This window comes from Pomacea canaliculata, linkage group LG5, assembly GCF_003073045.1.
Source record: "Pomacea canaliculata isolate SZHN2017 linkage group LG5, ASM307304v1, whole genome shotgun sequence".
Taxonomy (NCBI): Eukaryota; Metazoa; Mollusca; class Gastropoda; order Architaenioglossa; family Ampullariidae; genus Pomacea; species Pomacea canaliculata.
The window spans coordinates 7,316,298-7,344,131 of record NC_037594.1 but is presented as its reverse complement, the minus strand read 5'-3'; the positions used below and the strand labels follow the sequence as shown (position 1 = coordinate 7,344,131).

At 44.9% G+C, this 27,834-nt stretch overlaps 1 protein-coding gene across 7 annotated transcripts in view; it reads left to right on the top strand.

The window, feature by feature from the left end:
• Nucleotides 1-558: 558 nt before the first annotated feature.
• The window catches only part of LOC112563584 (protein FAM53A-like), a 52,818-nt gene continuing 25,542 nt past the window's right edge, over nucleotides 559-27,834 (top strand). For 2 of the 7 annotated variants that reach the window (XM_025237677.1, XM_025237669.1), the window contains exons 1-2: nucleotides 559-692; nucleotides 15,416-15,512. The gene's annotated coding sequence lies outside the window, so the exon portion shown is untranslated. Of the gene's footprint in view, nucleotides 693-15,093; nucleotides 15,117-15,415; nucleotides 15,513-15,648; nucleotides 16,843-20,282; nucleotides 20,979-23,536; nucleotides 24,300-27,834 lie in introns of those variants that run through there. The other 5 variants (XM_025237670.1, XM_025237675.1, XM_025237671.1 and 2 more) reach the window with 5 other exon arrangements.

The following is a 27,834-nucleotide window of genomic DNA, read 5'->3' as shown; positions in this document are numbered from 1 at the left end:
AATGCCACTGAAATTTCTTAACTTTTGCTGTCACTTCAGACTCAAGAGAAAACGGCCATGCATATATCATGCCAAGTACATCCATTAAATGTTTTAGCTAAGCTGTCAAATGAATAAATGTTTAAGTGCTTCGATCTCGACCCACTTAGAGATTGATGATTCTATAATTGCTTGTCGTTCCACTCCCAGGATTCCCATTTTATAGGTCATGCGGATTACATATAAATATATGTACATACACGTAAACTTGAAGTTTTAGAGTAAATATTACTATAAAGATACTTTAATCTGCAGAATAGTCTTGACCAAACACCCATCTGATCCAACATTCGACAACACTTCCCGCCAATGGTAATTTAGGGGTCAAGGCTACTACGATTTTACGTGACTGATCTGCATTTAAAAATATTTTTTTAACATTGAATCCAAAATAGCTTTTAATTGGCAAATAAACTAGCTTGAATATTGAAATATAGGGATCTAACTGAGCTTATTCTTCTAAAGCAGAAACACAATTAATTTCAGGATTTACTATGCACAGCTGAACATATGCAAAGTCATTGGCGATTGGCTCCGTAGAAATGACGTCACCTGCATACTTGCCTTGCAGGCAAGGCCGTTTGTGCAACATACCAGTGAGCACGTCAGGGTACTAAAAGGTTTACGACTGGAAGATCCATCCAAGATAGCATGTAAGTCAAATCAGTCTAGTTTTATATAGAAAAACAATTGATTTATAATTACAGTTTCGGTATTTGTTATAAGAATTGTGCTTTTCATTCATCCTGCTGTTGCTTGAGATAAGCAAATAGCCCCCCATCCTGATCTCTCACTATGCACCTTGGCAGTGCAGTCGACTGTTACAATCAATATTAGTGTCCGAATTGCAGGGGACGGGGAAAATACACAATCTGTCAGTTTGCGTGAATGTCAGAGTATAAATACATTTTATTTCAAATATCCTTGAAATGGTTGTGAAGTCGATATAGCTGCAATTTAGGATAGTTCGATGGTAGTATTGACAAAATACCAGTTTACCATTTCGATCAGACAATAGTATTTAATGTAACCGAAAAACACAAATCGATTTTTGACATGCCACACCCCCGCACCAGCCATTTCCCCCATAAATCATTTCTTTCTTTCTCACAGTCTCACTCTTGACCACTTTGCTGTTAAGCCCATGCTAATTTTGCCAGACAAAACCTTGTTTTCAAGTTAGTTTTATATTAGGAGTATTGTGTTTATTGTATTTTTATTTGTACTATTTTAGTGTTAAGACTTGCATATCATTCCTTTGCATATGTGCTTTAATGTCAGTCGTATGTGTGTAGTGTGGAAGTTCTTACTGTGAGATGAAAATGTGTGATACCTACATGTGTGACACTCTAAGACTGTCTATACAATATGCCAGTGACTGCAGACAAATAATAACCTGATCAGCATTTTGAGTGTTTCTTTTTCTGTTCTTGATTATATATGCAAATATAGATGTGAGATATGCAAGATATAGATGTGATAGTTTGCATATATATATGTTAGTGTATTTAGAAAAGAGATGGTCTGAAAGAGTACTGTGGTGGGGGGAGAGCATTTTTTAAAGTAAACCTTGAAGTGGATGTACTTGATTATGTGTATTTAAGTTATTCCATGAGTACAAGCACTAAGTTATATGCAAAATGATTCATTTAGCACTTGACTGTAAAGTAGCTTACTTTTTATGCAACACATTTCATGTACATTCATTGTTCAAGATGTACTAGGTCAAGTTCTTAACTTCCCTGTTTGTAGTCTAGAAGGCTGCATATATCACTGATACAACACTGATGTGGCAGTTTAACAAAATACATTTTGTTCTTGACATAAAAGTTTGGTATGTCTGCAACTGCTGTAACAGGAAAATAATCTTAGAGATTTTGCAGCAGACCATTGCTGGCATCATGCCAGACGAAAATTTAATCATTTTGCGGGTTCATGCCTAACTTGACATTTTAATCTAGAAGGTGTTCTGGTGATAATTTTCCAGCTATTTAATGACAGTTGACATGAAGCGGTTGCCTTTAGTTATGCTTTTCAAGCAGGGCATAAATAATTGATTAAACAAGTATAGAAAACATAAACAAAAGTTGCTAAAAGTAGAGAAGGGAGTACGGTTCAACAAAAATACTTAAAAATGAAGTTTTTGGTCCACAGATCATTTGAGTGGTTATGAAACTAAAGGGTTATTTAAATTATTGTGGGTATATATAATAAGCTTAATTAACTTGGAGGATTGTTTCATTACTGAAGGAGTTTTATGTTAATAACTAATAATGGTTTCTCTTTATTGTTGAAAATTAATTACCATTGCATATTTTATAATTATTACTAAAATTTGTAAATCTTGTAAAGAAAGTTGATGTTCAGATTTTAGAAATCTCAAAGTCTAAAGATGTTTTATCAAAAATGCCTTTTCTGCCATATTTTGTAATCATTTTCTTTAGGCAAGTAAGGCTTGTGATTTTATAAAATATACTGAATTAATATGTTAGCCCCTTTTATAAATTTTATTTAATGCAACACCACATATTTTCTGTTTAGAATCCCTTCTCATCTTAATAAAAAGGAAAAAACTAAAAGGTAAAGGGTGCCTTTGCTTAGTAGTTCTAGATGTAATGGCACACTATGTCTAATCTAGTCCAGGTAATATGGAGCTCTGATCCCAACTACTACCTTTTACCTTTGATTGATCAAGTATCCATTTCTGCTGAGTAGAAATCTGCAAAAGAATGATATGCAAGTCTTAACATCTGAAGTCAAGCATACCAAACACTAGGCTATGGAGCTCTAAGATAGATAATACTTTATTAATCCCTAGAGGGCAATTCAATTCTTAGCACCTCTATAAATTCAATTTCATCAGGTTTATGCAAATAAAATGTGCAAGTCACATTTCAATAAATCAAAATGAGAGGGAAAAAAAATCTGATTCAGTTTATTGTTTGTGTGATAAAAGAAAATATATAACTGTGTAACTTCAGTTAAGGAAAGATTGTTATTATTATAACTTAACTAAAGAGTTCTTGGACGGATGATTAGGAGATTTGAGGACACAGCATGATCCAAGAATGGTAGGTGCTTTTTTCATTCAAAGATTGTAAAACACAAAGATAGATCATGATTCTTACTTCCAGAAGTTTGTGCTCCCAAGCAGAAGGCATGTTGCTGGATGTGAAAGTGGTGATGTCGTAATCTCAAGAAGGCAAAAAGCACTACAGTTGGATTTCATGCACAAATTTGAGATATGCTTGTCTAGGACAGTGTTTAAAATTAAAGCACTTGAAATGTATTATTTCCAAATTGATTCCCCTTCTCCAATTATAAAGCTGTAAATAGCAGTTGAAGTATGACCTTCTTGTGGTCTTAGGGCTATGTTACTTGTAATTTTGTTATTTTGATATTGTTTTCTCTTTTTTCATAGTTCTTTTCATGAGAAATCAACGATGTTGTGAAAGTGAATACCCGTATGTGTGTGTGAGAGAGAGAGAAACTAGCATGTCTTGATGACTGTCGTAAATGTGCTTTATAAAGCTATCAACATCCATAAATCTATTGTTAATGTGTATTTATGGTGATTAGGGATTAAATCTGTTAGTGCTGCTTTTGCAATCCACACATGATTTGTCGGTTGTGATTCTGTGGATTTGGATATGTATTATGTGCATAAGGCCTAACAGGTACATGAACAACAGGGCAGGATAAGGGAGAAAAGAATAAGAACTCTGACCTAGAAAAGAAAAAAGCAAAAAAAAAACCCCTGTAATTAATATATTTTAGGTAATTCATTGTAAAATCATAAACCATGTTGATATTATCCCTTAACATTAAAAAGATAATGGATTCCTGCATCAAGAAAAAAATTGAAAATACAGGAACTGCTATTCACATTGCACGTTGTTTACAGTCTGGTGGCTGTATTTCTTTCACAGGCCATTATGTTTGCCACTTGGGACACTGTTATATACATCATAAGCTATCCTTGTTTTTTATGATCTTGTGTTTTTACGATTTTGGTTGTTTTTTTTAAAACCATGTGTAGTGTCACTCATGCACAAAAAATACACCATATATGTGTTTGGTAAAGACATGAACTTCATGAGTCTGTGATTAGGCATTCTTTACACTTCATCATCTCCAATTTGAACTTACAGGGTTAAAATAATACTTTGCATAATACTTATCATAGGTGATACAAACATTCCATATATTTTTGTTTTGTTTCTTGCATTCAGGTCATCTGGTTCTGAGGTTACATACCAGAATCTGATTATGATGTGGAAATGTAGAAGAGTTTGCATTCTGGCAGTTCTATGTTTGCAGTCTTCTTTACATTTAACATTTTACATCTTGAAGAAAAGAGTATAGAATGTAGGCTTGCATTTTGACACCTTATAGAGTGTCAGGCAATAGTAAAAGACCTCTTTCGCTGCCTTTGCCACCTTCTCCAGAGTAATGATTGGATGACTTTGGTTAAGTACAGTTTTTTTTTTTAGAGAACTTGCTGTTGCTGGTTCATTATTATTTTACTTTTTTTAAATTCAAAAACCACTTTTAAAAATGCGTCATTTTCTACAGCTGATTTTGCTTTTTTCTCTTTCTGCTGGGCTTTGTATGCCATAGTATGCCTTGCAAGATTTTCTTTAGATGTTCACTTGGTCAGGGGATATTGCCATTTCTGTCTTAGAATCTAAGTCATTTAGTCTAGTTTATTCTGTTGGGTTTGCTGTCTTGTTAATCACCTGATCCTTGCTTACAACGCACAGATATCAGTATCTCAAGATGGTGTTTCAATAGCAGATCCAACCAGGAACTCAGAATCCTTCCAGAGTGTAATCACATACAGGAAACGGTAAATGAAATAGCAGTTTGGGCTTAAGTGATAGTTACTGACATTCTAATTTGTTTCTGCTAAAATATTTTGAGTTTCTGATGAACCATTTGCTTACAGTTGGGTCTAAAACACAGCTGTGGGCTGGTTATCATTGGCCGCCATGTTTTGCAGGGGTGGGGGGAGGAACTTACCTGAATTTGTGGCATGGGGGGTGCCATTTGACAAGAGAGGCATCTCCATTTCACACAGCTCTTCCCCTTTGTTTTTGGGTTTGAAACTGCATTGCATGGTCCCCAGATCCACAATGCCAGCCTGTTGATGATCACACTTAGAAAACTGATAGGTAGTGGATGGTTTCAGTGAAATTAACAATACAATATGGTGGTCCTGTGTCACTTGAACTGTAAGAAACAGATGTTTTTCAACTTGGAATTTTGAGCAGAAATGCCAGTATCTGTCATTTTAAGTCCACCTCGCCAGTCTGTGTGCCTTTTCCTTTAAACTCTGGATTGCTTACTACTGTCGTTGTGGGGCTAATAATTACCGGCGAACACTTTTTAAATCGTGAGGCATCTCTCATCTCTTACCTTTATTTTCTGTACCCCTTGATCTTTCCCGTTTTCCTTTAACTCCATCAGTCTCTGCCTGACTTTTTAGTATATACTTTGTGCGGAAGGTTCACGGTAGTATCTTTACTATCATGTTACAGAAATACCACAACATAAGGAAAGTGTGGTTTTGTGAGTGAAAAGGGGTCATGGGTATGAGATGTACTACCCATTAATGCAATGTAAGAATCTGACCATATCTTAGCAGTGTGCTGTTCATCTGTTGATGCAAGTAAGTCTCTTTGTGTGTGTATGTGAAGGAGAGAGGGGGGACTTCCCATTAAACAAATCGCTTGCTACCACATGGCCCCCATTTTTCTGTGACAAAGACTGCCTGATAAACTGTATTCTACGCAGAGAATATAGACAGAGAGAGAGGCAAAGGAGACAGCAAAATGAAATGAACCATTACCCTGGTCCAGAAAATGCAAGTCTTAGGAATTCAGGGGGCGAACTTGCCAGTTTCTCTTGAAATCTGAGTCAGCCGCTGAAGTATTGCCGACCTTGCCCATGTTTTTGCTAGGCTTTAGAAAGCCAATATTGGCTTTTGTCCTCATAAGCTTCTTAAGGCCATTTGGAAGTAGGGTAAAGAGGCCGAGGCACTGCACTGAAAAAAAGTCAGCTCTTCTGTAATGCTGTTGCGTGGTTGAAGACAGGACAAGATAACAAGGTATTAGAAAGGCTGGCATTAATGACAGTACAACACATTAACATAATGCATATCATTATGGGCTCAAAAACAGTAGTCATTCAGCAACTAACAGATGTTAGTATCAAATAAAAGAGGTGAAACAGGCAAGAACCCAGTCTATCAGAGCGTCACACACCTAGTGAAATGTATAACAAAGTGGCGTTCATTGCTTTTTCCCCAAGAAGACAGGCTTTTGTATCTTTCCTTTTATTTTAGCACGTTTCCAACAGAGCGACCACAAAACTGTGCGCCTCTCTCCCTTTCAAGTCTGGTTAAGGTGCTGCATAGACTCCTTTATTTCAAGTGGCATTCAGGGCCAGGTTCCCAGCCTCCCTGTCAGCCCAAGTGTGTGTTCCAGCCATGGGAAGGCAGTTTTCTGTCGCCAGGCGGGGTGTGAAACACTGAACGAGTGCAATGAAATGCGACAGTCTTCAGACGCCTTGGGGTCACACTACCAGGTTTCTGACCAACTTTGTAATCTTTAGGACAAGAAACCGTTGCACCCGTCAGTATGGTTTGGCTTGGCTTGGTTGCTTTTGCATGGTTTACGTGTGTGTGAGGAGAGAGGGAGGAATTAAAATTTTGATTTCTGTTGTAGTTTTGCTCAAAAAGTGTCCATGTATGTAATTTTCATGAACAAGCCTTGCTCGTGCCTACTAAGGAAATTCAGCAGACAGCGGATGGCGACAGGCAGGAGGGCGTAAGAGATAATGCCACCGTCAGAAGGCTGGCATTGGGAGATGAAGGGTCGGTGTACCCGTCTCACAAAGCACGGAGCGATGGCGCGTTTCTACTGGCTGAGGACCTGCCGATGGCTTGCTGGCTGCCTTACAGTGACACACATTTCACTAACCTCCTCTGTCCCCTCCCCTCGGGCAACGAATATCATGCCTCACCTGTCTCCTTGTCTCAAACCGCCGCTTGCGCCAAGCGTGCCACTGCACCCGCAACTCCACACCGACGCAGGGAGAAAGAAATCGTTATGGTAGTATTTCAAGACCTTACACCACGTACCCGGTACAGGCAAAGAAGACCTAGATATCTGAAAATAAGTGACGGCAAAGTGTGAGACGGTCGTTGTAAATTGGCGTGCGCGCGCGCACACACACAGGTGGGTAGGTAGGTAAGCACCTGCCGAGAAATTGGAGACGTTGGCATGCCACCGTGCTGAGCATTGTGACGTGTCCACTGAGTACTCTGCAACATTTGAGGGAGAAGTGGTAGTGATTTGTGAGAAATAGGAACAGCTGGCATATTACAGGAAGGTGGGGGCAACAAATAGCGGGATTGAAACCCACCGCTAGTCACTGCTGGTGAGGTGGGGTGATTTATTTTTCTCTTCTATCTGCATGTAGACGTGAAAGAACACCTTTGAGGCTTTCAAGCGATCTTTAATGAGAAAGGCACGCGGGTTGAGGTTGCGTGTATAGTAGGGCAAGGAGGGGGAGGGGAAGAGAGGGAATGCATATATGTGAGCGAAGCTTACTGTTAATGATGAGCACGGCAAATGTTGGACATCTCCATCCTGCAACTTTCTCACGCTTCTGGCTTCCCTTGGAACCGATTTAGCCGGCCAGGCGGCTGCCAGATCTAAAGGTGCGCGGCTTTTTTTTTTTCCTATTTTGCCAGCCCCCCGAACTGGTACTGTGCCAGTGCTCGTTTACCAGCCAATACATCGGGGTGCGTGCTTCCAGACTGCCTGCTCGGAGTCGGTGGGCAACGGGATACCATTTTTCATGATACACCACCGCGCCGATAACGGCGTCACCGAGTTTACTTCACCACCACTACCACCACCATAAATGCTGCAACAGTTGTTAGTAAAACGCACCCTCACTCCCCGTCCCATACCCACACCTTTTTTTTTTTTTCTAAAAGATGGTGGATACACCTCAGGGAATTCTTGCATTTCGTTTATTTTCTTCGTCCACTGCTTTATCTAGTACGTCTGATGTCCCAGAGATAGTCAACAGCATTTATCAGTTTAGTCATCTATGAAACGAGAGTGGCCTGGATCTTTGAGAGATGAAGTGAGTTTTGGGAGGGGGTGCTGGGCTGTAGAAAGAGTTGTTTCGCTGTGCACATGAAAGAGCACGATGAAGGAAGGATGTTATCGCGTGTGTTTCTCCTTTTTTTTTTCTCCTGAAGAAAACAGCAGCAAAGGCACTGTGTGTGTAGAAAGGGGGGTTTTGGGAGAGAGATGATGAAAAAGCACAGATACAAAATCTTTTCTCGATAGCAAGAACAGGAGACAATATAAATGAGGAAGAAGAAATTAAAAAAGTGCGTAATCTTTCTATTTAGAGAGCTATTTCTTTCAAGACGAGCCCAGACGAAGCATTGCGTTTCTCTCACAGGACGCGCTTCTGGCGGAATCATTAATTTCTCGCTGTAGTCAGCAGTTTGCAACTGAATACGGACAATGGAGTAAAGAAATCAGTGATGTCGGGGTTAATGCAGGGTTAGTGGTGCACTCCTCTTCGTCTTGTGTTTTTTTTTTTTTTTTTTGAGGGGGAGGAGAAAGGAGGGGGACGATAGCGCTGAATGAGGATGGCTGCACGTCGGGACAAAGAAAGGGCGAAGAGAGGGAAACTGCCGTTAACTCCGCCATCTTTGAAATAAACCGAAACCATCTTTCGAGGACGGCGCCGTCGTTCATTATGAAGCGGTGCACTTTCTCGCCGAGTACTTTGAGGCGTGAGCAGTTTATGAAAGGATGATAGCTTCTTCCTCCTGCCTGCCAGCAGCATTAAGTAGGCCCGGAACCTACATTTGTAGGGAAGGGTCGCGGTGCTAATCCTAAACCTAATGATGCAAGGTGCGCAGATGACTTCTGACCACGTGCATCGGAACCTTCCCCTCATATATATATATTGTGCGAGAGATTTGGTAATAGCACGCTTCTCTCTCCTTTTTTTTGGGGGGGGTGGTGGGGGTAATTTGCTGATAGTGCAAATAATTGCAGTCCTCAAGATTGAGGCTGTGTAGTAATTATATTGATATGATATAGAAAAGATGTTCCAACACGTCATTAAGCGTGTGAGCGAGTTTTAAATGCAAACGTCAGCTGTCTTTTTAATAACTCATTTTGGCCCAATCACCATCAGAATGCTGCATAAAATATTCCGTAACGTCCCAGATTTTTTTCCCCCCACCGAAAAGCAGACAACCCTGTTAAGAGGAACAAAACAGGGTTCCACAGTAGGCCGCTTTTTTTTTCCACTGCGAGAGCTAATCCTTGAGGAGTGAAATACAATTACCGGGCTCTTTTGTCATCGCGAGAACCTGTTCTTATCTTTCTGGTTCAGCTTGTTTAGATCCGTCAACGTCGGTGTTCAGAATGCGACTGACACTTATATGCAAATGCCTAACTTCCAGGCAGGTGCGAGCATGAAATCTGCTCAAGGTTTTAGCCAGTAGCTCCAGACGTCGCCAGGTCGTCCCCGCCAAACGGCACTCCACACGTCTTCCATGCTTTTGTCACGCCGTCGTCCATTGAATACATCACGAGCATGAAAAGAACCCCGTAGTTGCAGTTGCTAACACCAGAATTTTTTTTTAAGGGTAAATTCGCTCCACGTCTTGCGTGAATTACTGTCTGATAACCGATATCTTATGTTTTGAGTTATTTCTTCGAACGAGAAGCCGTCCCAGAAATGGGGTAATTTGGGCGAAGACTGATAGCTGCGGTGGGGAGTTTCATCAGACAGGAAGTTGGAAGTAAAATAACAACAGGGAAGGAAAAGTGGGACGTCCTCCGAAACGTGTATCGCCATAGTCTCCACTTAAATAGCTCTCTCTATCTTTGATATGTGTACGAGTAGTATTTTGAGGTTTGGTTAGTGGTTCGCCTTCCACACTGGGTGATTCTCTTTATTCACGGTTCTTGAAATCCATGTAGTTCGCGCCTCTTTGGGCTGGTTGGTTCATTCTTTTGTGGAAAAGCATTTCTTCCTTGCAGTGATTTTTTTCGCTAGTTTTGTGTGTGTTGTGAGGGGGGAGGTTGGGGAGCTACGAACCCATCGTTTTGTTCTCCTCTCTTCTGTGTAATTTTATTTGCTGGTTTGATGGCTACTGTCTACCTCCTGGTGAAATTGGAAACAGAATGTATTATGGCCTGGATGTTGTAAACTAACAAGTCCATCTGGTAGCTGGTATCTGGTGTTCATATATTAGCCATATGGCATTAAATAAGCTGCCTCACCACTCACAGAGAAATACAATAACTGTGTGAAACAATTATCTCTGATGGCACACAAGAGTGGGTGGTGGAACAAGACGAAGTGGACCAGGCAGTATGCTGTCTTCTTTAACAGTGTAGGACATATAAATACCAAGTAAAGCAGTCGGAGATGGTCTCTAATGTCTTTATCTCGGGCGGTTCACGCCTGGCCTTTGTAACCTACGCACTTGACGGTGGCCCACCGGATGGATTGTTCACGGTACCACCCTTTGTTAACCATTGATACGAGGCACGAGGTGGCCTCTCGGGCCCCTACTGTAGCAGGGTCAAAGGGAATCAATCCATCGACAGTCAGCAGTTGAACTAACGGGTCTTTTGAAATACGTCCGTGGTATTGTTTCGGAAACTAGCATCACTGGAGACAGCCCGGAGGATGGTGGATCTAGAAGCAAAACCCTTCTTTCTCAGCGTCAGTTCTTGAGTGAAAACTTTTTTTTTTTCCTTTAAAGCCACCTGATCCTTTTGCAGTGTGACTTCTCGTAATGAAGATCATTGTGTGGTCAGGTTACAGCGACGCGACGTGCAGCTCCAGGCGTCATGCCTTGCGTGATGAGGATGTTGTATTAGTGCTAGAGAACGGCGTCAGCCGATACCCGGCCTGCTATAGTTACTTTATATAGCAGACAAGCTGCAGTTTTCCTTATGCGTGTAACGGAGCTGTGACGGGAGGAGGTAGTGATGGGAGCTGTGTCGGGGGGGGGGGGCAGGAGGGCGAGGGGCTTTGCTGAAATAGTTACATGCTGTGCGGTTCTAACATACTCGTGAGCAGCTAGCGGAAGTGGTGTGGCGCCACCATCACTACCACCGTGCAGATGCACGTACTTTCTGAAGGACGCTTGCGAGTTGATGGCGAAGGGTCTTGTCGCCTTGAGACGTTTTCAGCGGCTGCTTCCCCTTCCCTCCCAGTTGAAGTATCCGATTGCAAGGCGGCTTTTAACCTTCCCCTCCGCCGACCGTACTTGAAAACACAAGAAGTTATATGATGCTGTCCTTTATTGTAAACGGAAAGAACGTATAGGGCGGCTGCTGTGGTCGCTAACTTGATGACAACGATTGGAAAGTGTGCCACGAGAACGCACCCGGTCGTTGGTGCCCGCGCTGGGACTGGTGGCATTGTGTCGCGCGGCTAAGGTGCACGAGGAAAGCAGCAGCAGGAGGAGGAGGAGGAGGAGGCTGCTGCTGCCTTGGAGGTAGAGAAATGTCGCTCTTCCGTTGGCGTGACATTTGCAGGCAAGGGGTGGCGTTGGCTAACATGCACGTGCAGGTCGCGTAATGTGCAAGAGGTGGGGAGACGGGATGGGGAAAGGAGAGAGACGTGTGTGTGTGCGCGCCTTTCTTGCTGTCTGTGGGTGTTCCTCATTCGTTCTTTTGCAGTCTTTCCTTTCCTCTCTTGCCTTTGTATGGTGTGACAGGTTGAAGAAGCGAGCTATCGTCAGGGTTGCGTGGTGTGTGGGAGAACATGTGGTGTTCAGAACTTGCTCAAATTGAAGGAAGGAGTGGGAATGCCAAGGAACAAGTTTTTATCTGTTAAAAGAGATTACTGGTTTGGCATTTTGTCCAAAGAGATGTTCTAAATTTGTAACTTAACAACAAATTTTAGGGTTGCATTTAAAAAAAATTTAATTGTTGTAAATACGGAGCGATCAATGAATTATTCGATATTTGCTCACTACAGTGATGGTCAGATTTAATGATGTGTCCTAGGAATAGAAATTGTCTTGTGTGTTTTGCGATTTTAAGGATCCTCTTGTGGCACGCTGCAGCTGCTGTTTCGCCCTTTCGCGGTGTGGTGTTTTCCAGCCCCCAAGCCCTCCCCCTCAAAGAAAAAAAATCCTCGCGTGATACAGTGCAGCAAAAGAGACCGTCTTTGTCGACGATGCAATAGATACATGTGACAGTGTATGCACAGTGCACCCCAATGGCGCTTTAAGAGCGTTCGCCAGCTAGTCATGCTTTGTAAACTAAATTCAATTAACACCATAGGGACTGATATTACTAGTATTTATCTTGAACGAAATTTGTAAGTTGTTTTTTTTTTTTGTTTTGTTTTTTTGTTTTTTAGTAAAGTCGGGTGTGTGTGAGTGAGAGAGAGAGAGGGCAGGCTGGATTGAGTGAAGAGTTGGGGAGAGGAGGTGGAGGTTGTTGGGCGCGTTGTGTATTTCCTACGTGGGCGAGCGTAGGAATTTCCCACGCCACCAAGCAGCCACCTGGGCCAGGATTCATAATCAACATGCCTGCAACGTTTACCTGGGCCTTTTTCCGTGACACGTGTGTGTGCGTGTTTTCTTCTTGCTTCTCTCTTCCTATCCTTTCCAGACTTGGCAAGCTTGATTGGAAGACGAAGGAGAAGCTGTTGGTACCAAGAACAACCATACTGTCCTGGTATGATTACCCGAAGCTTCTATAATCTTTTAGCTCACTGTGACGAACATGTGCATGGCGCGTACCCTTAACAAATAAAACAACTTTTAAAAAAAGAAATAGAGAACTTTTATTCACTAAATTGTTGTAAGATAAAGCAACGCGGAGGTAGCTGTAGACAGGAAGTAGATTGACTTGGATGTACAAACTGCCACATCTTACAAAACCGCAGTTACTAGTTGTAACCATTCCACGAAACAGTAAGCAATACCAAAAGTACAGAATCTTAAGCCGAATCAGCCACATAAGCCAACTATTACTGAAAGCATCCACCGAGGACAGGTAAAAAAAGTGTCTGACTTCAAACCAGCAAGGAGCAGATCTTTAACTGTCGCCTTCTCATAGAGAAGCCTTTTTAGCATCAGCGGGACCTATATCACAACTTCGTAGACTTTAAAATGGCTTTTGACAGTCTGACACGGAGTTGGGTGAAGGGGTATGGCATATGATGCGAACATTTACCATTGAAGAGAGTCTACTCTGAGTCATCAAAGCATTGAATAAGAGCTCAACGGGTGCAGTGCTACTGAATAGTGAAAAGGGACTTTCACACGACAGTGTCCGTCCGTCAAGGTTACCTTCTATTACCTACGCAGTTAACATTTTTTTTTTTTCGGATAACATCGTGAGTGAAACCCTCCTCGACCATCTCATCTATTTCAGAAAACTGCAAGACCTTCCATACATATTGACAGACGCATAGGAAGATGAGGACTGACAAGAGTAAAGTCATTGTCATTGGCAAAGCCGATATCCACATGAATGGAGTACGTAGAGTGAGTAAACAGCTTTAATTAAGTACTTGGGAGCCACCCTCTCCAAAGACGACGATACCCGTATCAGGATCCTGACAGCAATGGCCAGCTGGACAGGACTGGCCATAGCATTAAGTTTACTATGAAGTATGATCTGTACAAGTCCTTTGTAGCACCTACTGTGAAACATGAACTCTGCTCGCCGACACGGAGAATCCGGGCATTTGATAGCAAGTACCCGAGGAGGCTACTTGGGGTGTCGTACAGGGAGCATAAGACCTTTGACTTCATACGAAGCACGGTCGCCAGCCCCGCTCACAGGACACTTGATGCCCCTACTTGCAACAGTGAAGAGGCATGAGCTGGTCTGGTTTGTCCATGTGACCCGGCACGACACTTTGTCAAAAGACTGTCCTTCAAGGTGCTTTTGAGGGTGGTGGAAGCCGCGGTGACCGAAGAAGAACTGACTGTCGAACATGAAGGAGTGGACGTCGTCCTGCTTACCATTGCCCAAAACAGACGTGAGTGGTGGGTCAGCTGCCACCTCTATCCGTGTGTCCCACCCCCTCTACATACACACCAATGACCGGTATCATTCAAGGGACAGATGGGACTACACGCAGTTCAACCGTTCAGCTAGCGACGAAGATAACATCTAGTCCCAAGCCCATGAGTATGGGCCCAAAAACATTTGTGTGTAGCCGTTGAGGAAGAAACAGAAGTACAATTGTTAATACTGTACCAGATCTTTTCCTTCTTAAACATCCATTATGTTGTATCCCTTTGTAGTACTATATTTTTTTTAATTTGAAATTTGACAGCTTGTAGCAGGCATGAATTAGTCTTTGGGCACAAAGATGGTTTTGGGCCAAAATTCTAACTCATATAGGAAGCGCACGTGAGGTCGCTGCAGCCATTAAATCAGTAGAGATTACAAATGTTTTGCCTCATAGAGAAAGTTACAAGAACCACTGCACTAGCTAGGTCAGTGGGCATGTTGTGTTGTAGACTGTTGTTGATCGTAAATGACCATCATCGCGTTGTACTGTTAGAAAGTCCGGTTTCATTGACATGGGCATGCTGTCTAACATTTAAGGCGTAAGGAGTTAATCTTATTGCTATTCTGTTATGTTAGTGTGATTGTTTTTTTTTCCCCATTGGCAATTTTTTTTCGTGCACTTTCTTATGTATTTGACTAGCTTGGGCCTGCCTCCTGTTTGCAAGTGTGTGTGTGTGTGTGCTAGTTTACGAATTGCTGACTGCGCACAATTTTATACCCCTGGAAGTAGCGTTACCTTTGAAATCATTACAGATAGCTTTGTCCTCAATGCAGGGTCAACTGCCACTAGAATTGCCGTCCCGGACACACAAGCGATAATCCAGTGATAAATCGCTACAATGTCAGCACTTGAAAGTCTCCTGCACGTAGAAAACCTCGCTCAGTTTCATTACGATTTGCAAGGATCATGGCAAGAGGATAAAGCAATAGCTCAACGAAGACTACCACAGGCTTGGTTTTGAAGTACATGTAGGTATATGCTTAGTTTCCCAAGGTGGAAGTTAGGGGAACATGCGTAGGCCGATAATCTTGATGTCTTGTGTACCATCCACAGATGTAGCTACAGAAGGATTTGACAGGACTTTGCTAATGAGCGGAGACGGTAAGGCAAGCCTGTGGGGTACATGTGCAGAGTTAATGTCAGAGCTTGCTGAGCCCCTCTTATCAGTGAGCTGTAGTATAGGTCAAAGCGTTTACTACAATATTAATTGATAGAGTGTGGCTTTGTGTCCGAAAATTGAACAAAGTGTTCTGGTTCATTTTTGCAGCAAGCACCAAGTGAGTTGAGGCTTCATACCAGGAGTATCAGTTTACATATATCCGTGTACATGTAGAGAGACAACAGACTGCACTGTTTGCTGGAGGGTAAGTGTCATATTTATCTCTTGAAATCTTTGGAGCTTTACTTCAGCTGGTGGGTCACCACTAACTCCACCCCCTACCCGTCAGAAAAACTGCTGAATTGTGGGTGAGAAAGATATGGTTTGTTATGCCATCTTGATGTGTCAACAGTAATGACATGAAAGAAACAGGCACCATTCCTGCTTTGTGTGTGTTTTCGCGAGAATATGATAAACGTTAGTATGTATGCGAGAAAGTTTGTGAAGTGCTTTTAGCTGTATGTGCATCCTTTCAGCCTTGGCATGCTTGGTGTCAGACGTTCCGCTCTGCAACCTCTCACCCCCACATTTCCAGGGCCCCTACCATTCAGTGCCAGAGTTTGTCTCTCTAATCGTTGTGAACACTGACTGGTGGAGACTTCGTGTTGCGGGAAATGTGAGTTGGAGGCGCTGACTGGGCTAAAATGTAGCGAGTTACGTTGGCAAACCCTTTGGGGCCACCATGCAACCACTAGCCCCTCGCCTTGACTAGCCGTGCGAGGCTTGTACAGTACCCGTCGGGAGACCGACTGTGTGTTTGTGTGTGTGTGCACGCGGGATGGGGATTGAGAAGCCACAGAACAGCTGTGTTATGTTAGATTCTTTTGTCTGACAGCCATAACAGAGCTCATGATATATGTGAATTTAGTCGTGTCCTTGCGTGCTTTTACTCTCATATGAAATTTCATCGCCGATAGATGACTGACAATCTCGGGTATCTCTAGTCACTTAATACCTACACCGCCACTAATTATGGTCACACCTAGGTTTCGGTGAACATTTTTGGGAACTATTTAGTCCCTTGATTTTTTTTTTTTTTTTTTTTAGGGCCTTAGTAGCCGATTTGTAAGTGATTTTTCTTCCTATCATTCTTCAGGGATTTAAAAGGCATGCGGCGGTTATCTGGTTATCAGCATATTATGGATCTGTGACCCGTTGCATTTGATCAAGTCGGTGCTTGAGGCACGTTGATAACATCTGGGAATGTGGGAATGTGCAGTTCTTGCTTGGTTCTTGGTTCCTGCTCGTCATCTGGACAACAGTAGTCACGCGTGGACAAAGTCGTTGATTGGCAGGGTGGGGAGGTAGATGGAGGCAACGCGTGTCGTGTACGCGGCTTGTGGCGGGTAGCGGGGTAGCAGGCCGTGCGGGCACGCTGGCTCAGTGTGTAGGATAGTGCCGGGTAGCTGTGTACGGCGCGCACATCGCGCCACAAGGCATGTTACCTCGCGTTCTCACGATCGGAGTGCAGATACTTGGCGGCCTTCTGCCTGTCATCGAAACAGCAGGAAGCGGTGTGCAGTGTGCAGGCCAAGGTGAGCCTTCATCTGTCTTCCTTTGCTGACTTCTTCCTCTCCCTCCTTCCTTCCTCTGCTGCCATCCGCGAGATGCCAAGCTTTTAGAGGCCCAGCACGCGGATTTCCGTTACTCCCTCCTCCAGCTCCTTTGAGTCTACCTCTGCTGCTAAGTTTTTTTATTTTTGTCGCTTAAGCTGTATGATCATCGTTTAACAGTTACCACCTCCTCCCCTCATCCCCACCAACGCCCCGTGCGTGACGGTTGACCTTTTCTCGCGTGTCGTCGCGTCGTTGGGAGAACTGCATTCAACACAAATTGATACGAGACGGTATCGCAAGGTCGTGCGTGTGTGTGTGTGAGATAGAGAAAGTGAGAGAGAGGAGAGCACGTACCTGTTAGCTTATTACATCAGTTTGTACTAGAATTATTTTAGACTGTGCTGAGAGGCTAACCATGAAGTCCCAAACCGCTGTGATTACTGCTCATCAGTTGCGATACACACTCCCTATTATCATTTATTTGCTACTTTAATGTCTTTGTTTTGAAACAATGTAGTGTTTCTGTTTCTTTTACACTTAGATCGAGGGCTAGATGTTAAGAAAGAAAAAAAAAGGGGGGGGGGGGGATAACGTTTGCTTATTCTGTTTGTCATTTGTCATTACGTATGCTTCCTTGCTTGTGATAAGTCTTAACGATGTTGGAGGTCATGCAGTTATCTCAGAACGCACCTGTTGATTTTAGCAAGATGAAGCACCCACCCTCTTGTGTCAGTTTTCATTTTCACTCGTAAGTGTATTTGGCATGGGATGCTGCGTATCATCTAGTCTACAGAGCTAATACTGTGTTAGACAGTTGCGACTTCAAACGGGTTCACGTTCAAGAATGAAAACGTTAACATCAGAAGCGCGTGGCGGGTGGTAATTAGAAAAGAGAAAAGGTAAAAGGTCTTATAAGCCTAAGTGTTCCACCGTGTGGTGGGTACATCACGGAGAACGCGCAGCCCATCCATCTTCTGATGTCGCTACCTCCCCTGATAAATCAAGTGCCCATTTCAGCGCCTGGGTGAGCAGAGGAGTTAATCCAGTGGCAGGCCCGTGAGCCAGGGGTCTTGTGTTCCACAGTCGAGCTCACTAACCACCAGACTATGGATCCTCGCCGGATTGTAAGAAAGCCTTATAATGCCCGTAATGCCCTGGAGAAATCTATTTGAACCGCTGCTGCTGAGTCACGTGGTCTGTTGAAGTAATTCACGTGTTTAGTGAGGGGTTTACAAGGTTTCGGAAAATAACTAGTTACGTGGATTAGTAGCTCCAGGTAGCATGTTCCATGGATTAGTATAAAAATCATTATATATGAAAAAATTGGAAACGAGAAACAATAGTCCCCCCCCACCACTCTCCGATTGTTCCGTTGTCCGACAGTAAGGGACGAGGGCTTTTGACGCCAATACGCCAGTTAGCTCGGAACGCGGACTGGGTTACGATTTCCGCAGTTTGTCTTTTGCCTCGCGCTCTTTGACCAAAGTGATGTCAGGGTGTGTTCGCCGGAAGGACACAATAGGTTGGCTGTCAGGGAGGTGATGGTAGTACTGGGTTTATAGGCTCTGAGAGAGAGAGAGGGGGAGGGGAAGCTAGCAGGAGTATTAAGATGCCCTGTGGAAAAGTATAATATACGAATGTATTATATTTCTGACCTCTTTAGACATTAGGCTAACGCTTGTAGTCAGGGGTCATAAAATTATGCACTTGGTCTGATCACGGATGTATTTCTGCTGGTTGTTCCCCGGGAGCAGCTTTTAGTCTTTCGCGAAGTTGTAGGCTGTCAAGTTTCGGCAAACCATTTAACATTTTAATTTCCGAAACTGCGATAAACTTCTTAAAATCAACAATAGAGTGCAATACTTAGTTCCTTTTTTGTCTTTTCTCGCAAGAATCTTCGACCTCCACTCTCCTCGACTTGGAACCAATCAACTGAAAACACGACAGACCATAAGGCTTGAACTTTTGTAGGAGTTTCAAATTATCGCGAAACAGCGTTTATAAATAGAAGTTGATTCGTTTGTTTTGTGTAGGGGAGGAGGGAGTTTTAGGTATAACAAATGGCGGTCACATATCACGAATATCACCGAGGACTGTTCTCGTGACTGTGTAGCGGTGGTGACTGTATTGCAGATCTTGTGTTTTGTTGTTTGTGACTACGATACTTAACAATCTGCCAACGAATCGAGTAAGAGAACGAACACAAAAGGTAGGGTGGGGTGGGCTTCTGATGACTTTTGCACAGGGCGTGCAAGCTGCTTTTTTTTAATTAAAAAAAAAAGCGAAAAAGTCGCCTTAGCCATGGGACTTAAATTAACCTCTCAAACGGCGCCGTGTGACTGTCCCCCCTGTGTGTCCTCGTGAAAATAACGAAACCAGGGCACACGTCTTCCTCAAAATAGAGGCGTTTCTCACCGCTTCATGCCTGAGCCACAAAAAGGAGAAAAAGGTTGGCAGTTTTTCTGCTTTGAAACTGAGAAAAAAGCGCATTTCCACTTTCTCAGATGTCTTCAGAACTCGTAGAGATTTTAGAGAGGAAGCGAAGGCTGGCAAAGAACCAGCGAATGGCCGTGAACTTGATCAGCTTTTAATAGAAGTGTCAGGACGTTGACTGCTCTGAGTACTTCACGTCTGTTTATTACTTCTTTTCATGTACGTTCTGAGGGTGCAAACGGCTTGGGGTACACTCCCTTCTCCCTCCTTTCCACCACCCCCTGTCCACTGTTTTGCAAAGCATCGATTTCGCTGTTGAACTCTTACCTGCTTAGGGGCAATGGCGCAGGTCGGAAGGATTGAAAGACTCGTTCTTCTGCCGCTTTTGCTAGCATAATATCCTACCCAGTACTTGTCGGAGTGTCTTGGGGGTGTTGGTAGGAGGGGGGAGATGTGATAAGACACGCGTGTGTTAACAACATTTGCCCCCCGACTTAAGTTGTTGACGTGAGGCTCGAAGCAGAAGATCAATGAGGAGGATATAGTGGTAAATGGATATTGTACACCGGATGCCGGGATGGATGGCTTGAGCGTAGCGTTCAGATCGGTATGCTTGATTTAAAAACAAAAAAGAAATGCCTGCACGTGGCTAGAGGATCAACAGGGCCTTGCGGGTAAGTTTACGCAAGAAAAAAAGGAGAGAGACGCTAAGGCGTCTTCGACACTAAACTTCGCTGCTGGCGACGATCTGTTGTAGCTGCTGGTGGTGGTTGGCCATCCTCATAGCGCGACAGGTGGCGTCCTGGCTTGACTGACGTGGCAACCTTTTTCTGGCAGCTGCTGCTTGCGGCTGATTTTCCAGAGACGTCCCGGTCACTGGACCTGGAATGTTCCCCTCCTTGTTTTTGTTGGCTTACTACCCACCCCACCGGAGTACCGTTCGAGGTGAGTAAACTACGAGGGAGACTTGCTACGTAAAAGTTCGTAACCTGCTTGCTTGACCTCACCTGATCCGTGGAACATTTGACTGTGTTTGATGAGGGTTCATGTGACTGCCATGTAAACGGTCACCCGATTGTCATAACATTCGCCCAGACCCTCAGTACCTCTATACCGACGATCTACTTGGCTCATTTGGTTCTGAAACCGGGTGCAATTATTATTTCCTCCCTCTGTCGTCTTTTAATCCACCAAATCACTCGCCGTCCTGCGCCACTTTTTTTTTTTTTTTCTTTGGCGTGTTGCGCTCACACCTGCTTTTTAAAGCGCCCCTTCCCGCCCCACCTTTTTTTGTGCAAGTTTCTATAAAGAGGAGCACGGTGTGTCAGGTTGACAAGTCGCCAGTGCGTGTGGGTCTGTACCTGGCTCCCGTTGACAAACGTCATTAGACCTCGAACCAAGTCCGCGGGCTCACAGGTTGAAAGAGGCCGCCCTCTTACACTCACACGGAGAGAGACTTGAGGTGACTGACGAGCCGACATTGCCGGGAGGGACCGTCTTTCGTTGCTCCCCTCCCCCATTGCCGACTACGCGTGCACAGCTTGCACATCGCGTGACTGTTTGCAACATGCGCGGCTGGTAGTGGATGGCAGTAACAGGTCTTTAAACATCTCGTGCAAGAGCTTGGTATCGGCACCCAGGGAAATTTCTATCGTCACAACCTTCACTTGCTAGGCCAAGAGGTAGGAATACATTTAATTAAAAAATATAAGCATGACGCGCTGTTTCTCCCAAGAATTTGTTGTCAAGATTTCTGTTGTCATCATATTGTCTACCACTGAGCACTTCCTGTTTTATATCTCCCTAGTTTTAATACTTTTGATCTTGTACTGCTGTTATTGACTACTTAGTGTCTCTCTATGTATTTGTTATTTAAGTACCCGCCTGTCAAAACATTTGCTCGTGGGGTGATCACATAAGCTCACACTGTATGCCACCGCCCTGTTCGAAAATTGGGTATTGCAAACACACATATTTCTTTCTTTGTTTTTTTTTTTCTCTCTCTCTATTTCTCTCGCGAACGAAAGAAACTGGGAAAACGGAAACTGGAATGGGATACGAAGCCAGACACCGTAAATAACAAGGTATGTGTTTGGTTCCACATGCTTTGGGGTTTCTGCCAGGTGTGGAATGTTTCAGTGTGTGTAGTCTGCAGTGTGGCCTCGCTGAAATGCGCGGAGGCTTACGGTAGCGTTGAAAGGAATTTTCCACGGCGTTGACTGTCGACTGGACCTGAACCCCAGATCCACAGTCTTCATTTGTCATACCTACTGTTCCTTCTCTCGGGGAGCACAGTAAGGTGCCCCGCCTTTGTACACCCCGACTAACGTTAGTGCCAAGTGTTAGCTTACCTTGTGCAAACGTTGTTTTTGGAACAAACATGACAGGGTCATTTTACATCAAAGCGTCTCAAAGAAAGGTTGCAAGAAGTCAAGCCATCTGCATACAGAGTGGTACGATTTAGTGAAAGACGAGCAAGCACAGAAATTGCATTTCATGAAGGGGAAACTTGTGATCGTATCGAGAAGTCCATCACAAGCATTTGCGCGCTCTCTCTCTCCCCCGTCTGTGTGTGCGCGTGCGTGGGTGCGTGCATATCTTGGAATGTGTGAATAACAGGATGTGGACTGGTCTTTTATTGTTTCTTAAATTTTAAAGTTGTTTTGTTCGTGTGTGCCTGCAGCAGCATGAGCCACATTCTCGGTACAGACCCGACAAAGAGATTGCGTTACTAGGGAGGGAATAGCCAAGTCCTGTGGCACAGTATCATCTTCGCTTCCCGAGTTTCAACAAGAACCACCACAGCTTATCCCAACAGAATAATGATTAGTGTATCGTGAGGACAACAACGACTACGACCGTAGAGGAGTATTGTGTGGTTTGTGTTTGCGTCGATTTGGGAAGTGTCGTGGCCGTGCGTCCTGCTGGAGTTGAGGATGTGACGCCAAGTCTCTATAGCATCGTGGGGCTGCACCGCCACCCGCACACCTTCTGTCCCAGGAACGTGGTCAGCTGTCTTTCTTGGAAAAGAATAGAGGGAGGGGAAGCAGGAGGCATGGAGGTGGAGTAGATGGCTGGTAAAGAGGGGTGTCCCGCGAGGCCTGCCTCATCAGAATGTTAAAATGAGGAGGAAGACGAAGGTATGCTTCAAACGGAGGCGGCAGGTGCCGGGGGACTCAATGGAGGGGTGGGAGGGAGGCAGTTATCGGCCTAACGAGGCGGCAGGTGAAGCAGCTCGCTGTGCCATAGTAGGCTTGAAGCTTGGCCCTCGTCCCTGGTGACCTGACGTACAGGGCGGTAACCCCAGCTCCCTGTTGTGCACTAAAGTCGAGTCTTTATAGTCGACAGCAGCATTTTGTGCTGACGACTGGCCGTCGGGAGGGTTCGGGTGGGTAGGTGAAGAATTCGGTATCACCAGCAATCTGTGAGGAGATGACAATGTTAGTGGATGGAAAAGAAGATTGTTTCGATGTCACTGAGGTTCTGCTAATGTCACCCCGCACAAGCTGGCCACACACAAGCGGTTTCAAAGGTCCGTGATGTACGTGAGCCTTCGTTTCTTAGTCGTACCCCGTTTGGACATCTCAAGAACACCTTTTGTGAATCGGTGCACTTTGGTCAGGAGATGTGGAACACTTTTGTAGGGCACACTCCAAGTATTTGATGTATGCGTGGGTACTTTCTTAAGATGGAACTAAAATCGACTGTGGTGAGTGCACAACCAGACCGCATACGGGTAGAAAGTAAATAACTAAAGTGTGTGGTGATTGGGAGTGGGAATGGTCGGATGATAAAAACCTGGTCATCTGCCAGTTCCCTCATACATCTTGATCATTCTCAGATGTGTGAACGTTATTTAAGACAGACCTGATTCCAGCCCCGTATTTTGGCGGAAAACCTACCTGATAAAAGCTGCACATGGGTGGAAGGGGATTAATCTCTTCGAAATGAGGGGGTGGCACCTGGCGCTAACCCTCTGCAAGGTTTGGCTTGATGAGAAAGACATTTTCACAAACGATGACTGAACACATCTCAAATCGAACGACTGGTAGGAAATGACCGCATATTGTGTGAACAAAGAGGGTGCGGATACAGTTAAAGGGGAGGAGTCCCGTATCTATAAAGCAGAGATAGACGTCAGCGGTGGACTTTCATGGGGAACATCTCCCTCGCCCCCTTGTCGTTCAGACTCAGCTTACACCAGAGAAGTTGGGGGGATCTAGTTGGCAGGGAGGGAAGGTGGGGAGGGAGATAAGATGTTTGACAAAGCTTGAGGAGTGTGATTTAGACTGGCGATTTGATGGTTGTATATTGATTTGTGTGTGTGTGTGCGCGCGCGTCTGGTATTGATTAGTCGAAAGACTGACCCAGTTTCAGGAAAGGCTGGAACTAGGTCGACTATCAGCGAGGACGGCAGTAAGGGCGGCTGGTGTTTTGTCTGGAACGGGGGAGGGAGTCCAATTCTTGCATCACCACAGTCGCTTCTCCTCCTTCCTTTCAATAGCCTTCTCGCTCTCTGTCTCTCTCCCCTCCCCCACCTCGTAATCTCTCTCATATGCATGTGTGTGTGTGCGCGCGGCGGTGGGCTGCGAGCCTGCAACGGCCGTGGCGGTGATGACATCACCTCATCATGGCTGTATCGACCTAGTGCTACTACGTCGCCTCCCTGCTGCCTCTACGCCACGACCAGCGGCTCCGCCATCACCAGCAGTCTGTGTTTCTGTGGGCTCCCACCAAGCATCTTCCTCTACAACTTGCTTGCTCCCTAGCGTGTATGTGTGCGTGTGTGTTCGCGGGTGTGAGTGTGTCTCTCTCTCTATCTCTGTCGGTGACTTTGGACTTGAGCAGCTATCTCGTCATGTGCTTCGGAATGGGGCTCTGAAATTCTTGCTTGGCGCCAGACCCCTTGGCATCGGTTACGCTGCAGCGTTCACACAGTCGTCGTTTCGGAGTCGCCGTGTCTGCTGGATGACGGGAATGGAAGCCACATTGACGATGAGGAGGTGAGTTGAGGAGAATAGGTCGTCATAGTCCAGAGCGGGAATCGTGCAGTCGTGTGTTTTTAACATGGGGTAGTTCATCGTCTGTCGCATCATCGGTGAGTACGCGCGCGCACACGGGGGTTAACGAGGGAGAGGGGAGCTGAGAAAAAAGAGGAAGACGTGGTTATTCTTTCATCTCTCACTTTCTCTTTCTTACGCATTCACAGAAAATGCGTGTTTGTGTGTTCGCGCGCGTATATGCAAGTTTTCCCGTATATATTTTTTTTTAAGCTTTGCTAAATGGCAGGATGCACATTGTGAGGAATGTAAGGCGCAAGCACTGTATCCCCTGGCCTACTCCCCAAAGAGTGTTAACTCAGCAGATGCCATACCCTCCTCTCCTTTCCTCTTCTTCCCGTCAGACTTTTCTTTCTACCACCCCCTACCCGTTTCCTCTGCTTCGTGCCATCGTCTGTACCCCTTTCTCCCTTGCCATTTCCTGTCGTCAGCAGATGTCTCTGTGCAGTCGGGGTCCCTTACAAAGCCTGCAGGAAAGCCCAGTGCAGTGTGGGTTGCCCCTATCTTCTGGCTCCCTGCACAGACATTAACGTTGGTACAAACGTGCTGTGTCGCTGATGTCTCGGCTTCTTTTCTTCGAGGCGGATGCGCTGGGAGAGTGGGGAGATGGGGTAGCGACTACTTCCTTTATATGTTTTCATTTTAGGAATACTGGGGTGGCGTGGCACGAATAATACAGGGGCACGTCGACCATCTAGCAAGCGCGCAGGAAGAGAACGGAAAATTGTTTTATCTTGGCTTGTACTGCAAGTGTCAGACTTATTTTGTAGATGCCTGGGATAATTTGTTTCAGAAATAGACAAACGTTATCAGGTGCAGCGGCATTAAAGCATGTGTGCCGATGTTTTGTCGGGAAAGTAAAAACTTCGTGTGACTCTCCTTTCTCCCCCTGCTACCAGCTTGTAGCGTTGAGAGAGAAGCTGTTAGTCGTCAGTCGGTCATTGTCGCTGTATGCTGATAACCTGCCAGAAATAGTATGCAGCGTCTGCCATGGCACTGCCCCGTAGTCTAGTGTGGCGGGGACAACGAAGTGGAGTGATGGTGGCAGATGGGGTGAAGAGGGAGGATACAATATCGCAGGACTGCTAGGCGGACCCGAGATCTGTCGGTGCTCACGTACAGGCAGACCACGTGACGCCGGTCTGTCCCTGTGCTCGGTGTAACGGTCGGTGCATTCGGAGCAAATTTGTGCAAATCAGCAGATAAAATGTATCGGGGAATCTTACGGTGTTTACTTGACTGGCTCTCCAATAAACGACTAGTTATAGAGAAAGTTGCGTCTATGTGTTCTTTTGTTTGTCCCATTTTGGGAAAACGGCAAACTGTGACCAATTGGGGTTTTTCGCTTTTTGGTTTGTTTGTTTGGTGGGGTGAGGGGGTGAGAGACTTGATGCGATGCGTCCACCTTTTAGGCTTTCACCTGGCGCGCCAGTCAGACCTACACTTTGCCCCCCCGTTCAGTAGGTCTCCCAACTGGCGGGCTGTTGAAAGGTGGACGGATGGCGATAGCTATCAGTAAAAAGTCGCTGACCTTCTATTTTTTCTTGGACTCTGGCCAGCATGAAAACGCTAGGTGATATCCTAGAGCGAGGCAGAAAAGTCCTCAAGATGTTCTTGACACTTCCGCTTTTTACTGGGTCATTTAAGATGAAATGGGCAGCTTGGCGGCCGCTTCCATTGCTGAGATATTCGATGGATGTGGGTGTCTAGTGTCGGACAGAGACGTTACGAGGGCTTGTGTGCTAGGTCACACGGCAGGTTGCGGAAGTGATTCGGTAAATGGCGGAAGTGACATTTCAAAGATGGGTTATACTGCTTTTTAGAAAAAGTATCATTATTTAAACGAACTCGATATCTCGGGACGCCGGTCTGAAGAGAGTTGGGGGGAAGTAAAGGTGAGGCTGATGGTGACTGAGGATGGGCAGAGGTAGTTCACAACAAAGTAAACTTTCAAGTCTGCAGCTACACGCAGGAGTGGAAAAATAAAGAAAAAAAAGACTGACCGGAAGCTAACTCGTTTTATGACGATGGGGAAGGCAGGGGAACACATCCACTTCAGCTGTTTCACAGATCTGTTAGAGGACGTTTAGAACAGCCGTACTCCTTGGCTTCCTTCCGTGCTACAGCTTTTAGGTAAATGGTGGAGGCATTTGTACACAAACACATTTTTATTATTGACAGCTGCTCCCCCATTCAAAATCAGACATGGGCTGCGGTTTCGTCGTCTTTATATGGCAAGAGCCTCAGCCCTTCCGAGCGAGCGTTGGATTTGTTGGCGATCGTACACTTTGCGCGGTTACGTGTTTACTTGATTGTCTTGAATGACCACGGCTTCCTAACAGTTTCCTCGGCAACCCCTCCTCCCCACTTCCTTTCACACACACAGACACATCGGCTACTATCCGGTTAGCCAAGCACAGGTAGTTCACCTTGACTGAACAGCGGTTTTCCCTTTTATGTCCAACTCTCCTAGCTAACACATTCTCTCTCTCTCATGTTTTAATATGCTAGGTTTGCTTGGAAACAGATGATAAAAAAATGACAAAAGGCAACGTGTCGTAATTTGACGGATAATTATAGTAGCATAGGAACGGCAGCCTCTGTCCCTTAGCTTCTTTTCAGGTTTACGGGTGATTTTGTTTGTCACAGAATAGCATCTACCCACAAAGCCAGATCATAGCTCGGCGGCCGACTGTAGTACACGCAGTCCCCCTCCTACTCTGGTATGCGTGACCTGGCGGTGCTCCTCCCTGAGCGCGCGATCTGCTCATGACGTAATAGGTCGCACCTAGAACAAACAGCAGACGATGCTAGCAAGGTTGATAACGTGTCTCACCTGTAGAGACAAACAAACCTGCTTGTAGCCCTCTCTTGATAGGAACGACGGTGCGCCTGGCTTAGTCAGGCAATGTACCGCTGACATTATCTCTATAGAGAATAAGTCTAGCTTAGCTGTATTTTCACTTAATATGGCATAGAGGAGGTTTGCCTCCGTGTTTTTCATTCTCATTTTCTGATTATTTGTCTTTCTTTTTGAGTAGACAAATATAAGTTTCTGTCGAAGCGTGCTGTTACGTGTATGTGCATTGTGTGTGTGACTGGCGTATTGGCTTACCTGCTGTTTACACAGTCCATCGCCTTCAGTGGTTTCATTGCCGAAACTGTTAAGTTATGTGTTGGGGCCACCTATGGTGTTCGTTTGAACATAGCTTTGAGATTACGTTCTCTAACGGTGATCGCAGGTTGCAGTCGTCATATCAGCCTTGATGAAACTTGGCTTCAGTCCGAGTAGACAGCCGCAATCACATCTCAGACGGAGCTTGTCTGTTGGTGGTGGGGGCGGTCCGCTTGCCGGGTGGCGACCTTCGCACCCCACAACACTGGAGGCCTCAGTGACGCAGCGCTACACATAATATTTCTTATTCACATATGGAATAGCATTTATCACAGACTTTCGGGGGGAGCCTTTTGCAGTTGT